We start from the raw sequence: 16,334 nt of genomic DNA on the forward strand, positions 1-16,334 counted from the left end.
GATCTCAGGGTCCTGGGATAGAGTCCCGCATCGGGCTCTCTGCTCAGCAGGGAGCCTGCTTCCTCCTCTCTCTCTCTGCCTGCCTCTCTGCCTACTTGTAATCTCTCTGTCAAATAGATAAATAAAATCTTTAAAAAAAAATGCACATATTGGGTGGTGAATTTGAAGTGACTTTTTCCTTTGTGCTTTTACATATATTTCATATTTTTAACAATTCACATTTTATTATGGAAAATCCATTTTAATAAAAATACCGTGCTATTATGAAATAATTATCAATCAGCAGTTGTTTAATTGAATTATAAACCCATATTCTTTACTGACTATTAAATCATACCTCATTAAAAATATTTTATCATTATTTTTCCTAGTCTATTTTTTAATTGAAGCACAATTTATATATAATAAATGCAGAGATTTTAACTATATCATTTGATGAGGTTTTTATCCACTGCACTTAAGATGTAAAACATTTCAATAATCTCATAAAAGTCCCTCAAATCCTGTTTAAATCAACCCCTCCTCTCTACCCAGACCACTGATGATCTGGCATCTATCCTCTGGATTAGTTGTTTCTTTCCAAGCATCATATAAATGGAATCACACTCCAGGGACTCTTCTGTGTCTGTTTCATTAAACATATCTGTATTTGTGTATCTTTGTCACAATTTTAAAAATGCCTTCTAGGCTCTCTGCTCTTCCCCGTTCGACAGACAGCCGTATCTTCAGGTGCAGTGCCAGCCGCGTGCCCAAGACACGATGGTGAAGGTTGGAGTGAACGGATTTGGCCGTATTGGGCGCCTGGTCACCAGGGCTGCTTTTAACTCTGGTAAAGTGGATATTGTCGCCATCAATGACCCTTTCATTGATCTCAACTACATGGTCTACATGTTCCAGTATGATTCTACCCACGGTAAATTCCATGGCACAGTCAAGGCTGAGAACGGGAAGCTTGTCATCAATGGGAAGTCCATCTCCATCTTCCAGGAGTGAGATCCCGCCAACATCAAATGGGGTAATGCTGAGTATGTTGTGGAGTCCACTGGGGTCTTCACCACCATGAAGAAGGCTGGGGCTCACTTGAAGGGCGGGGCCAAGAGGGTCATCATCTCTGCTCCTTCTGCTGATGCCCCCATGTTCGTGATGGGTGTGAACCATGAGAAGTATGACAACTCCCTCAAGATTGTCAGCAATGCCTCCTGTACCACCAACTGCTTGGCTCCTCTGGCCAAGGTCATCCATGACAACTTCGGCATTGTGGAGGGACTCATGACCACCGTCCATGCCATCACTGCCACCCAGAAGACTGTGGACGGCCCCTCTGGGAAGCTGTGGAGTGACGGCCGAGGGGCTGCCCAGAACATCATCCCTGCTTCCACTGGTGCGGCCAAGGCTGTAGGCAAGGTCATCCCTGAGCTGAATGGGAAGCTCACTGGCATGGCCTTCCGTGTCCCCACCCCCACCCCCAACGTGTCTGTTGTGGATCTGACCTGCCGCCTGGAGAAAGCTGCCAAATATGATGACATCAAGAAGGTGGTGAAGCAGGCATCAGAGGGCCCCCTTAAGGGCATACTGGGGTATACTGAGGACCAGCTTGTCTCCTGCGACTTCAACAGTGACACCCACTCCTCTACCTTTGATGCTGGGGCTGGCATTGCTTTCAATGACCACTTTGTCAAGCTCATTTCCTGGTATGACAATGAATTTGGCTACAGCAACCGGGTGGTGGACCTTATGGTCCACATGGCCTCCAAGGAATAAGAGCCCCCTGAACCACCAGCCCCAGCCAGAGCAAGAGGAAGAAAGAGGCCCTCAGCTGCTGGGGAATCCCTGCCCCAACTTATCCCCTAAAACACTGAGAATCTCCCAACCTCCACTGTTTCCATCCCAGACCCCCTGAAGAAGGGGAGGGGCTTGGGGAGCCCTACCTTGTCATGTACCATCAATAAAGTATACTGTGCCCAGCCCCCCCCTCCCAAAAAAAATGCCTTCTATTCATCTTTTTCTTAATGTTTAAGTAACTGGTCCAAAGTCATGCAGCTAGGAAGGGCCAGAAGCAGGGTTTGGTCTCAGGTTTGGGTCAGCCCAAAGCTCTTTTCCCTGGCCCAGTATGTGTGGCTTTTACAGGCCTTGTGATAGGAAATAAGGTCAGACAAGGGGGGTAGTCTCTGGTTGGTAGTACCTGGGAGGGTATGCTAAGGAATTGGTGCTCTATTCCTTGTGACCTGAGTTCTCCACAACAGCACTGTGATGCCTTGGGATGGAGAAGTACAGCAAACTACAAGTTCATTATAAAAAAGAGAGAGAGACAGGTTCCAGTTTTGCTTTAGCTGAGTATTCATTAAGTCGCTTCTGTGAGTCGGATGTTCTTCTAAGCCACTGGTTGCCAAAGTCCTGACTGTGGGGTGGTCTGACTGGACCTTTGAGTCCGGGGTTTTGACTTGAGATCTTGGTGTTATTAGGTGTTTCTCCATTAAGCAGGTCAGTTTGCCTGGAGAAGGTTCTGTCTCCTATGTGGAGGGTGATAGCTTGCCTGCCATTATCCGGGAAACTGAGTTCTTCTCAGTTTCTCTTCCGGAAGGTCGGCAGCCACCACTGTCCTGGAGTTATATCTGTGAGCCCAGGTGTCCCGTGTTATCCTCTGCAGAATGTACATCTCAGTGCTTGTCCTGAGAGCCTGAGGGCAGGCACCAGGTTGTGCTTAGTGGGGAAGAACATCCAGTTGCTCGCTGTGCCTCCCCTGATTTTGTCCTTCACACTCTTCTGGGAGGTAGGTCAGCCCCGCTGCCGAAATCCACTGGGGATTTTGCATCCTAAATCATGTCTGCTGTTAGATACCCTTTTGCCAGCTTTGGATTCTGGCATCTTTTGTTGACTATAACATTTTCTATCTATCTGTCTTATATTCTCTCCTCTGTTCCCTTTACCTTTAAAAGAAAATCCCTTCACTGTCATTTCATTGAGGTTTCCAAAAAAAGTATATACATGCTTTCATTCTGTCGTCTTTATCTTGGAAGACCTATTTGTTTATTAAATCATTCTAAGAATCGATATCCTTTCATTAGTTTTGTCTCTTAATAAGTTTCCGTCTATTAATTCTGAAGTAAGTTCAGAACTACTGAATTTCTGTATTTTCGGAAGATCAATGTAATTTTGATTCCAAGCCATCTTCCTGTTACCCTGTCAGCAACTTATCCTTATTCATTCTTAAGGTACATCCCCTTTAACCTGGAAAGGGGGATGGTGTCACACTGTGAGCTACCTTGGATGTCACCAAGGAATTGGTATTTCATTCCTTTTGTGTGGGAATTGATTAGGTCCACATGGCCCTGTTGTATCTGCCAACCCAACAGCTTCTGTGGTAGGTTTAGGACATAGGAATTTAAGACACTCCTCAGCCCAGAATGTCATGGACTTGGAGGTGGCATGGTAGGGGGAGCTCTTTAGTCCTATTGAGAGGAAATTACTTTGGTGGCTAATGTTTTCAGGAACTAAAGATGGGGGGAAAAAAGAGACCCCAAACACATTTGTACTGCTGGCACAATTTTATAGTTGTAGGCATCGAGATGCAGAATGGGGTCTCCTGGAGAGGTGCTTTTGTTGCATTCCTTTTCCTACCTTTCGCCCTGTCTCCCAAATTGGTATCATCTTCCTTCTGACTTTTTTTTAAAAGATTTTATTTATTTATTTGACAGAGAGAAATCACAAGTAGATGGAGAGGCAGGCAGAGAGAGAGAGAGAGGGAAGCAGGCTCCCTGCTGAGCAGAGAGCCCGATGCGGGACTCTATCCCAGGACCCTGAGATCATGACCTGAGCCGAAGGCAGCGGCTTAACCCACTGAGCCACCCAGGCGCCCCCTTCTGACTTTTCAACCTAGTCACTAAATGGTGTGGCTTAGCTCATATGGTATGACTTCTGGTTTTGTTGTTTGTGGGTTGAAACCTCCCTACCACCATCAAGGGGTACAAGAAGATCCAGAGGAGGGGTTTTCCAGTAGTTCCTTCCTCTTTGCTTATGGCACCTAGTTTCCAAATAGTTCAGTGTTTCCTTCCTTGTTTGGGACCCTGTAGCTAGGGCATCCTCTTACTTATTGAGATGTTGCAGCATGGCTGAAAAGACCACGCTTCATTTTAGGCAATTCCTTCAAAGACTTGGTGGTGTATGTCTGGTTTAAAATTTTATTTGTATGTTTCTATGGGATTTAATGGGAAAGTGAAAGAGGAGCTGTGGGGTTTTTGCCCTTGCCACCCGTGTGCCCAGGAGGGGGCTTCTTGCAAGAGCTTTAAGCTGGACAGGCTGAGTTTCTGCTGCCCCATTAGAGGATCCATGTGAAAGGTCTTTATGGTCTGGAGACTGTGGGCTGGAACTCAGAAGAGACTGATTTCTTGCCTGGCCCCCCCTGCATACTCATCTAGAGCAGGATGATGCTAGATGTAGATGAAGAAAGCACCTCTCATTGATCTTTGAACGCCTGGCAGCTGGCATAATTCATGGAATGTATGGGTGCTCAATAACAATTATAGACTGATTAAATGAGACAGTTATCACCATGGTGATCGTCTACACTGAGGTGAGTCATGGGCATGAGTAAGGTTACAAAAATTATTGGGTACATTGCCCTGGCCGGCTCATCAGTTCGGTGCATTGCAGTATCCAAACTGATGAGTGAAGAGTGTCCACTCTAGGATGGAAAACTGCTGCTGGCTGGGTTCAGCATCAGGGTAGCCAGCCCTGGTTGGAGAGCACAAGCCTTATCTGATGGGGGCAGTTGCTGCTCAGCCACAGCCGGTAGACATGATGACAAAGCTCTCAATTTGTCAGATTTAAGCAAAACTCTAAATCATAACATGAAATATCTTAATTTTGTTTTTAACTTAAATTTGTAATACTTTGAGGAAACTGAAATAGAGATTTGGGTCAGGTTTGGTGTGTGAGCCTTCATATTGTGGTTTCTAGCTAATCAACAGGAGGGGGACTAGGCTGCTGGGAACCTTCATAGGAGAGGCAGGTAGATGAAGGAGAATCCTTTAACAGCCTTGAAAAAGAGCAATTAAAGAGCTAGAGAGGAACAGTGAACTTGAACTTGAATCTAAAGAAGGGAAAACTTGCAAGAAATCTGGGGGAGGTTGATGGAGATCTGCTGTGACGTGTATGTATGGTGTGGAGACATCATGTAATTAGAGAATACAGTGAGTCTATCTTGAATACAGAGGATTCATGTTAGCATTGTGTGGCTGGCTTTGGTCTGGCCCAAGTACCCACGTCCAGACTGTGACTTAGGCATCAATGGAATCAAACTTGTTTTTGAAGTTATTTCCTTAAAGCTTTGCAAAAAAGAGTCCAAGTTCATATAAATTAATTTGACATTTTGAAAACCATTACTCATATATCTGTAATATAATACTTTAAAAGAGTATTTAAAATATTTCAAGGAATTTACATGAAACTGTCAAGGAAACCACTCTCTTTATATCTTCACCGTGAAAGGATGAGCCTTCATCTTGTCTGTCTGAGGAGAATTATGATGGTAGATCCTATTCCAGAAGGTTTTATTTTATTGGAGGGAAGCCCAGTTAAAGTCTCAGTATTAATTTTCTGTCATGTTATCTACCAAAGAACAGATTTCAAAAGTCTCTCAAACATTTGTCATAATTATTTCTATTTGCTAAACTTGATCAATGTTTTTCAAGTGACATATGCATCTCAAGTCAAAACTGAACATAGTATATCCTTGAGTATAACAAAGTACATCCTCTCTAATGTATTGGACTAATAGAAGATGTTTTCACTTGTTGAAATGAAAAGTTTAATTAGTTGTAAATTAATCAGTGCTTTGTGTGAGTTAGAAATTATCTAGTCGGTCAAACAAAACCCATCGACTCCATTCCTTCCCTGCATTTCCATGTGCTCAGAGTTACACAGATTGATCTGTTGTTACCCTAGTGCTGCAGTGGGTGTTAGTGGGTGTCATCTACACCACACACTGATCACTCTGTGCTCCATGCCTCCACATCTTTACTCACGCATGTGCCCCAGCCTGTGAGCATCCCATTCACTCTCTCTCTTTCCCGAGATCTCGTGTTTCAGGGACAGTTGAAAATGTCAGTCATGTTAGAGCTGTCCTTAACTCTTGCTTATTGTTATTCCCATACGCCTTTGTATGTGCCAAGGATACAGCACTTATCAAGTGTGTGTGTGTGTGTGTGTGTGTGTGTGTGTGTGTGTGTGTGTGTATGGAGAAAGCGAGCAGGTGATTGGCGGGGAGAGGGGAAGAGAATCTCAAGCAGACTCTGCTGAGCATGGTGCCTGATGCCAGGCTCAGTCTCAGGATACAGGACCCTGAGGTCACAACCTCAGTCAAAACCCAGTCAGGCACTTGACCTACTGCACCATCACAGCGCCCCTCAAATGATATTTTGGGATTTACTTTTTTCTTTAGCAAGACTGCACACTTCATATAATATATGTGTATGATTAATTTCTGCATCTGGTCATGTATCTTACATAGGGGAGCTTTTCAACAAATGATTGTTGACATAGATTGAATTAGTTCCATAGTACAGATAACACTCTAGTGTATGACTCAGGAAAATAAACTATTAACCCACGGTGTTATTGGGCATTTAGTTTAAAATTCTGATGAACTAAATGTCCTTATGTATTGTTACTATATCATTCAAACAAAGGAACAAAAACTAAGAATCTTCAAGGGAAGAAGGGCTAGTAGATATATACTTAAGCCTTCATAAACTAAACTAGTTTCTTATACTTTTTTAAAAATTTATTTTCAACGTAACAGTATTCATTGTTTTTTGCACCACACCCAGGGATCCATGCAATAAGTGCTCTCTCTAATACTCACCACCTGGTTCCCCCAACCTCCTACTCCCCACCCCTTCAAAACCCTCAGGTTGTTTTTCAAAGTCCATAGTCTCTCATGGTTCACCTCCCCTTCCAATTTCTCCCAACTCCCTTCTCTTCTCCATCTCCCCATGTCCTCCATGCTATTTGTTATGCTCCACAAATAAGTAAAACCATATGATAATTGACTCTCTCTGCTTGACTTATTTCACTCAGCATAATCTCTTCCAGTCCTGTCCATGTTGCTACAAAAGTTGGGTATTCATCTTTTCTGATGGAGGCATAATACTCCATAGTGTATATGGACCACATCTTCCTTATCCATTCGTCCGTTGAAGGGCATCTTGGTTCTTTCCACAGTTTGGCGATCGTGGCCATTGCTGCTATAAACATTGGGGTACAGATGGCTCTTCTTTTCACTTCATCTGTATCTTTGGGGTAAATACCCAGTAGTGCAGTTGCTGGGTCATAGAGAAGCTCTATTTTTAATTTCTTGAGGAATCTCCACACTGTTCTCCAAAGTGGCTGCAGCAACTTGCATATTTCACATTCTTTTAAAAATTTAAGGGGCACCTGGGTGGCTCAGTGGGTTAAGCCTCTGCCTTCGGCTCGGGTCATGATCTCAGGGTCCTGGGATCAAGTCCCTGCTGAGCAGGGAGCCTGTTTCCCTCTCTCTCTCTCTCTCTCTCTGCCTGCCTCTCTGTCTACTGTGATCTCTCTCTGTCAAATAAAAAAATCTTTAAAAAAAAAATTTAAATATAAAAATTTAATTGCTGGATAAGTACTCAGTGATAATGCCAAACTCTAGAAATTTCATTCACAATGAGAGTTTTTTAAATAATCTCTGATAAATTTCTAGTATGTCAGAACCTGATATTACATAATTTAGATGTTCCATGAGTAAAAGCATTGTCCATAAATCTGATTATGAAAGCCTCACATAAAACAGCTTAGAACATTGTTTTTACTCCCAACAAGAATGTTGGAAGGGTGATCCAGTGTTATCAAAAATATCCTGTTCAACCTCTGCTTTGTAGAGTTCATGAGCATGCCCCTGCTTTGTACAGGCCTGTGTTATCTAGCAAGGGCTGAGATGGGAAAGCATGTTGGTCTGCCCAGTAAATGTTATCATGCCTGACATATGGTAGGTTAGCATTTCACAACTTGTCCATGCTGTATTGCTTGATTAAAGTAGCATTAATATTGTAGTCAATAAAAATATTAAAAGAAAAATATTTAAAATATGAAAACAGAAGATATTTTAATCTCTAAAAAAGCCTTGCAGTAGTTACTGGTGATATGGTATTATTTCTCTTTAAACCTCTCTTGAAAGTTATGTGGTAGGCTTAGATTTTTTATTATTATTGCTGAAGCATAATGGACATACAGTGTTACATTAGTTTTGGGTGTGCAGGAGTTTGATCTGACAATTCTATATATTACTCAGTGCTCCCCACGGTGAAGTGTAGTTACAACCTGTCACGATACAACGTTATTGCAATATTATTGTCTATATTCTGTATGCTGTACTTTTTGTCCCCGTGACTTACTTAGTTTATAACTAGAAGTTTGTGCCTCTTAAATTCCCTTCACCTAGCTCACTCATCAGCTTCTTTCCTGGTGATCACTGGTTTGTTCTGTTTAAAAGGCTGTTTTATTCTGTTTTTACTACAAGTGTCTTCAGAGAAGGCAAAGAGCTCCAAAAGGGGCCTTTTTAAAGAGCAAATGGAGAAATGAGAAAAAAAACATCAAAGACAAAGGAAGACTTCTAAGAAGGAAAGTGAAAAAGGATTTACCCTTGCATCAGAAGCTTCCCTGAAAAGGGGACCAGAAGTAAGGGGATGGGGGGCCCTTACCAAGAGCATCCTCTGTCCCCTCAGAGCTTGTCTCACTCCGGGTCCCAGAGCCTCCTTGGGGGAGAGGAACTTTTGTGGGAGTCCGAGTTTGTTGCTGCTGCTCTCCCCACTGTGTCTGGGGCAAGCTTGAGAGTGATTCTTATTTGTCTTTCCAAGTTTCCTGCCAACATGTGTTGAGCTATGTCACCAAGCTAACTGGGGTTATTCCTCATTTTTATTTTTAAAAATTGATAAAATAGTGTTTCTACCACAAGCAAGAAAAATTGAAATAGCGCTATAGAGGAGTTATCATTGAGATGGCATTTGTGATAGGATTTGGCCTTTTCAAGAAGTAGGTGCCATTCTCCTTGGCCTCCCTGTTCTACTCTGTGTGTTTAGTTTTGATGAACACATTCCTTATCTGTTGTGATTGTGAGAGTAAAGCCACAAGGTCCGACTCCTACCCTGTTGGACAGCTGTTCTTAAAAAAGAGATGGAGCTTTCAAGTATGAAAGCAGCCCAGTCAGGGTGGGCTAGGCAGGGTGGGTGGGAGGTGACCCCTTTCTTATGGCCTGCACTTGACTAGATGGACCCTTCCAGTGACCACTTCTGATAGCAGGGAATTGAGAGGACCCAGAACCACACAAAGGCAAGTCTTAAGATCTCTAAGACCATTTGCTTATTCTGAGAAAAGCTTTGGAATGGCGTTCAGTATGTTTCTGAGACTGTGGCATACAGGCTTACAGACATGGACAGGAGTTAGAAGAATGTCGTTTTTATAATGCATTTTAAATCCTGTTGATGTTCACATTGTTTGAATTTCATTTTTGGTTTATTCTGTTCAAAAAGATCTTTTTTTTTTTTTCCCCCAGAGCATTTAATGAATGTTAGTTTCTAAATTACTTCAAAATATTCATTTATTGGTTACCTGATAGTATAAATACCAACAGCAATCTGAATTATACAAACTGTTATTTTTTTATCATTAAGAAAGACTTTATTTTATTTTTGAGAAATGACCACTTATTTCTGCATAGGTGATTATCACTTGCCATCTCTGCTCTTTTCAACATGTTTAATTCCTTCCTCGACCGTAACAATTGTATAGTTTTTGTATTTGAATTATTTTGCTCATAAATTATGTTACCCTTGGCTAAAGGCTTTTCTCTTTTAGTAAATGCTTTTGACTATCTGGCCTTTATAGCATCAATTTCATTTTTAAATGCCTACGGAGACATGCTTGACTGCTTATAAATTTTCTAGTATAGTTCTGTAAGAATTCTTCACCTTCCAAGGACCATATGTATCCGTCTTGGTTTCCAACAGTTTATAACTGCCAGAATAATTCAAAAGACATTTTTTTTTTTCTTTTGCAACTTAATTTAGAGCAGAGCGCATTTTGTCAGCCAAGGCAGTGTAGGAAGTGACACGGATCAAGCAGCATTAGACCTCCAGCAGCCTTAAAGGCAGAGCAGGGTGCCCATGGAGCGCTGCCTGAGGATTCTCAGTTTTTAAAATTTCAGTTTATTTCATACTTAGGCTACATATCCACTGAGGGTGGGCGAGGGGATTTCTGCCCGGTGCAGTCCTAGGCAGACAATGCTGAAGAGCCATACCTTACGGAGCGGGCAGGAAGTACAGTCCCACAATAGACCTGGAATATTCTGTGGGCAGCAGGATTGAAACCACGCATTACAGACATCTTCCAAACAAGGCTAACTTCAGGGGGGAATTTTAACTGATCGGTAATAGCTTTTCGCTAGAGACATTTCCAAATTATGCAGAAAGAAAACAATCACTGGTGTCAAAGCTATTAGGGATGGGGAAAAAATTAAACAGGAAAGCAGAGAATTGATGAAGGGGTTTGGAAAATTGCAGTGGTGTGCAACACAAACAGTTTGGCAGAGTGCCAGGTGGCCTAGCATTAGCAATCAATTTTAGGCCAACATGACTGAAAATTTGGGGGAAAAGAAAGGATGAATGTGGAGTTGATTCTAGCAAGGTAGGGCTGCTGCTGTTCGCTGCGAGAACTCTCAGTTCTCTATACTCTTCATCCTTCAAGGCTTAATCCAAATCCTAGTTCTTAGTGTGTATTTTTTCCCACTCATGTATGAACTTCTCAATTGAGGAGGGATGAGGGGCCATTTCTGTGTCCTGTGTACCTAGCACATTGCTCACAGCACCATGCGATCATTCAGTGACTGAACCAAACCAGCCGGCAGCCCTCTCCCATGGTGTCCAGGGGCCTGCAGCCCTTTTGGATGCTCAGCATTTCATGATCTGGCTCGGGGTACTGCTGCTGATGGTGGCTGGTGAAGCAAGATGGCACTTCTGAGAACTCCTGTCCCTGCTCTGCTCGTCTTGATGAGGCCAGTATTAGTATACTAATACTAGATTAGTATAGTCTAGTTATTTAAAGAATTTAACAACTCTTCATAAAGTCTGCACATAATTAGACACACTTTCGGCCCTTGCAATGTAGAGCAGTGGTTCTCCAATGTGAGAGTGCATCAGAGCTGCCTGGAGCGTTTGCCAATACCCAGACCTTGGTTTGGGGGATTGGGCATGGGGACTGAGAGTCTGCATATCTAACAAGTCCCCAGGACATGTGAGACTGTTGCCCTGGGGACCACACTCTGACCAGCACTGATGTCCAGAAAAGACAATGGAAACAGGTTAGAAATATATGCATTTAAAGCTCCATGATGCTACCTAAGAAATATTTAACTTTATGTAAGATACTCAGCCCCCCTAGTCCTCTGTGTCCTTCTTGTGGAAAATGAAGGTCATAATCGATTTAGCTCATGTGGTATCAGATGAGATTGTATGACAGAGCCATTAAAAAAATAAGGCTCTGTAAAAATATTGTCTTACAATCTCTTCAACATTATGAACCATGAATGCTTACTTCGTATTAGATGTACACAGGGTACTGGGCAAGGGAGTGGTGGGCAGGACCTGGAAAGAAAAGAACAGCATAAGTGTGGCAGATGCCCAGTGCCAGAGGTGTGAAAGGGACATTTCCAATTCAGGGAAGGACAGGCTGCAGTGGGCTGCTTGGGTAGCCTTGACCCACAGTGTATTGCATAAAGACCATCATTTCACAAGAAGAAATGGTCATTCTTTTTTTTTTTTTTTAAGATTTTATTTATTTATTTGTCAGAGAGAGAGAGAGAGAGCGAGAGTGAGCACAGGCAGACAGAGAGGCAGGCAGAGACAGAGAGAGAAGCAGGCTCCCTGCCAAGCAAGGAGTCCGATGTGGGACTCGATCCCAGGATGCTGGGATCATGACCTGAGCAGAAGGCAGCTGCTTAACCAACTGAGCCACCCAGGCGTCCCAAGAAATGGTCATTCTTTGAGGAAGAACTGTCTTACTGCCGGGGTACTACCCTGAAATGTAGAAATCTGTAATGTTAGTGCGTTTGAGCAAAGTTTATCCTTCCACTGGCCTCAATATCAGGTTACCTACATGTTAGAGTTTGGTAAAATGAAAAGTACAAATTATTCATTTGCCAGCATTTAAAACTCATCATCTCAGTAAGATAAAATTATAAATACCAGCAAGAAACAAAAAAGTCATTTTCTTAGTCTGTTCAGGCTGCTATGAACTACCATAGATCAGGTAGTTTATAAACAACAAACACATATTTCTGACAGTTCTGAGGCGGGGAGGTCCAAGATCAAGGCACTGGCAGATTTGGTGTCTCATGAGGGTCCCCTTCCTAGGTTCATGGGTGGTCATCTTTTTACTGTGACCTCACATGTGAAAGGGTCAAGGGAGTTCTCTGATGTCATTTTTATAAATAAGGGCACTAAACCTCCCCCCCCCATGACCTAACCATCCTCCCCAGCTCCTGTCTCCTAATACTGTCACATTGGGGGTCAGTTTTCAACATATGGATTTGGGGGATGGGCACTTTTAATTGAACCAAATGAGATTGATGAGGAAAATCTCTGAGAATCTCAGCTTAAAAATGTAGAGTATATATGTTAATACACAGTTAACCAGCACTAGCATTTTTCTTTTAAGGCATGCGACCTTGTCCTTTCTTGAGTTTTAGATATTTTTATTATGGTTTAATCCTAGGGTTTCAGAGTTATACTTAATAGTAGGTTTAGAAATTAATATTGAAAGTAAAGTATTAACATTTTATTCTACTTTAAGTGATTTAATAGCCCAATATTTGAGATTAGATAAAAATTATAATTTACCAGTAATAATTTTTATCGATTTAAATAGAAAATGTGGAATAATTTTATAGGTCAGGGCGATTTATCTGGTAAATAAATTATTTTTGACAATAAAATTGGATTTTAAATGTATCTTGGGCAAAGACTATATCTGGGTAATAGATTGAGCTGTCGATTATAAAGTATAATTGTATATATCAACTACCATTATGAGTAATATAGTCCATTTATATAAAAGCTTTACTGTAATTTTAGTAGTTTTTGTTATGTATTTTTCAACCAGTGAATACTAAAAGGCAAGTTACTACCATATGAGTTCAGTTTAGGTTTTTGACATTAAAAAAGGGATCCTCATTCTTGAAAAGATTGAGAATCCCTGACCAAGTTCATAATATTAAGTATAATAGTATTACCTAGTCCCTTCATCTTGACTGGCTCTTTGCATCATCTTGTAACATGCATGTCTTACATATTTCTTACCTGATTGGCTAGAATAGTAGTAGCTTCTGTAAAGGAAGCAAGGATAGGAAACTAAAAACATTAACTGGTTTGAAGATGTGAGCATATTTCATCACTCTCAAGTCACAGATACACCTTAGCCTTGGAAGGTGGCTTTTTACTTCCTTACTTTGTTCTTTGCCTGGCCACCTCCTTCTCAGAACCTTCCCTTATCATGTCGACTCACATGTCCTTGTTGAAGAATGTATTAGAAAGTACAGCCAAAGTCTTCCACCATTGTTTTTTGTTTTATCCTTTTAAAGGTAAATTGTTCCTGAAGTACCACTGTAAATCCAAAAATTTGCCCTCAAATTCTTAAAAAATTTTTAGTGTAGGACAGTTATAAACCCTGCACTATGTACTGTCAGTTTCCCACAATTAAATAAGTGTGAATTAACATTGAAATTGATCAGTTGAATGGAGATCCAGGTAATATAATGTGTGATCATGCTGGCAAAAATCAGTTCAGAAAAGGTGGTTTATTTAATAAATATCATTGATACAACTGACCATACTTCTGGAGCAAAATAATTTTAGGCACTCTTCTTACCCTATGTACAAAAATCAATTTCAGATAATTTATTCTATATATTCTAAATATGCAAGACATAGAAACAGAATTCAAGTTCGGGTTTGACTTACTCCAAAGCCACATGCTACATTTTAGCTGTTAGATGTCATTGTGTTACATTTCCTAAAGGAGAGACATTTTGTTGCTCAACATTTGACTGCTTCCATTTTGTTGTCATTATAAATAATGCTGTGATGAATATATAAATTGATAAGTGGAGCCATGATTATTAATTTGCTTAGAGCAAATTCTTAGAAGTGAAATAGCTGGGTCAAAGGATACTCACATTTTGAAGACTTTGGAAGTGAATTTCATAATCACTTTTCAGAAAGGCTGCGTGGGTTGAATAATTTTATTTTTTTGGTGAATTCAACAACTTACTATTTTTCTGTTGAAGATGGATCCTCATTTGTTAGAAGTATTGTATCCCTATTTTTTTTTTTTATATTGGCCAGTTTCTAATGAACTTTGGGCTTTTGTAAAATACAGAGTTGATATTTTATATCCTTTTTATCATCTGTTATGAATTAACATATTAATAAGCTCATGAAGAAAATCTTATCACTTTTCTGAGCCATATGTCTCCTTCTCTAGCATTTTTCAAAGGGCTCTGTTAAGATCCAGTCATAGCAGTAAGTTTCTGTTTTCCATAGAATCCTTGTAGCCAAGGTGCTGAGGCTAGAAGCCCTCTGCCCTCACAGTCTCTGAATTCTGTCTTTCAGCAAAGTTTGTGACCACATGATTTCTGTTGATCTCCATTATCTAGTCAGTAGAAGTGCATTATATTTCCAAGTTCTATAAAAATATGGACCATCTTAAGACTCTGGTGTTTTGTTATCTTTCATGCATATAGTTCTTTTTGATAGAATTAAGAATTTACTGGATAAAATGTGATTCCTGTGAATTCTTGTCTTCCTGTAAGGAAGCATTCTCTTTGTGGAAGCTGCCACCGTGTTGATACAGTGTTCTTTATTTTTCTTCCACATACTTTTTGAACCTTCATCCGCAACCAACAAGAGACAGAGTTGAAACAATGACATTTCATGACATGTTTGATGTGCATAGAATTCCTTGTGAGTTGAATATTACTTAAAATTTTAAAATAATATATTGTGCTAAGTATTATCCCTTGTGGCGAAGGAAAATAAAGTTCTTTTCAAAGCAGGGAGTTTTATGTCCTGCAGTATTCTTTGTGAAATAGGGGGGAGGTGCATCGTCAATCATAGTGCACTCCAGAATGAATTTAGGGCGGCTGCATCCTGTGATCTCTTACCTGGTCTCTGGGCGGGGCGTGGGGGGGGGTGGTTTTTACTTTTCAGCACTGACTTAATCTACTATACTACAATGTGAAAAGTACAGGCATTGTCGAAGTTGGCCGTGAATAATAACACTGCCGATCTTTCTGTAAACCGTTTTATTAATGCACACGAAGGCATTGTTTTTTATTATTGTCTTCTCTTCACTGCAGACCAATTAATATGCAAACGGAGAGTGGAATCATGACTTATTTTTCTTTGCATAGGCCAGTTAAATTTAGCCAGGATGGAAAAGATTCTACTTCAGTACATGTAACACTAAAACAAAACAATGCAGCTTCATTTGCAGTCTCCTGAAATCTGCATCTAAAAATGTATATTTAGATATATAAAAAATATGATGTTAAACAGCACGGTTATCAGGATGATGATATTTGTGAAGTCAGTGTGAATTTTTAGCTTTACATATAAATATATGCATGCATATATATCTCAATATATTTATGTATATATGTATCTCAGCATATATGTCTATATATCGAGATAGCAGAGATTATAAATGATTTATTAGAAAGGCTGCAAGTTTTTGGTATCTTGCAATGTTTAAATCCACAATATATCAGCATCTGGGATTTTTTTAAACCTTTATATTTTACTTCTTTGCATTTTCTTTCTTTTTCTAATGTACTCTTCAGATGAATTCGTATATTCAAAATCAGTGTTCTACGGCAAAAAGAAAATTGTGAGTACTGCACATGTTACTAGGGATTAAGTTAGAGTAGTTCCAAGGAAGACTTGGTTAGAGCACCTGTCTCACGTTCCCTCCACCCACAGAACCTCTCCTTAGTTATTGCTGGATACTTACTGTTATGCCTTCCTAGATTTTACTGGAATATTGTTAATTATAATACCTCTTTGCCTACCTATGACATAATAGTTTGGTTTTCATCCTTATGTTTGATGGATAGCTACTAAAGGTGAACTTCTAGAACATGTAGAACAAGTTGGAGATTCTCTTGTACTGATTATATCCACTTGACAGATCTGTTCAGGAACTTTCTATAGTTATTAAAATGTAAAGTAAAATTTGAAAGGCTTTATGTGATATTATTAATGTTACTG

The 16,334-nt window shown here is 40.5% G+C and overlaps 1 pseudogene; it reads left to right on the top strand.

Annotated features, from left to right (window-relative positions):
* Positions 1 to 714: 714 nt before the first annotated feature.
* On the top strand, positions 715 to 1,967 carry LOC132027140 (glyceraldehyde-3-phosphate dehydrogenase-like; annotated as a pseudogene).
* Positions 1,968 to 16,334: the final 14,367 nt, after the last annotated feature.

Source organism: Mustela nigripes, chromosome 11 (genome assembly GCF_022355385.1).
Source record: "Mustela nigripes isolate SB6536 chromosome 11, MUSNIG.SB6536, whole genome shotgun sequence".
NCBI classification, from domain to species: Eukaryota; Metazoa; Chordata; class Mammalia; order Carnivora; family Mustelidae; genus Mustela; species Mustela nigripes.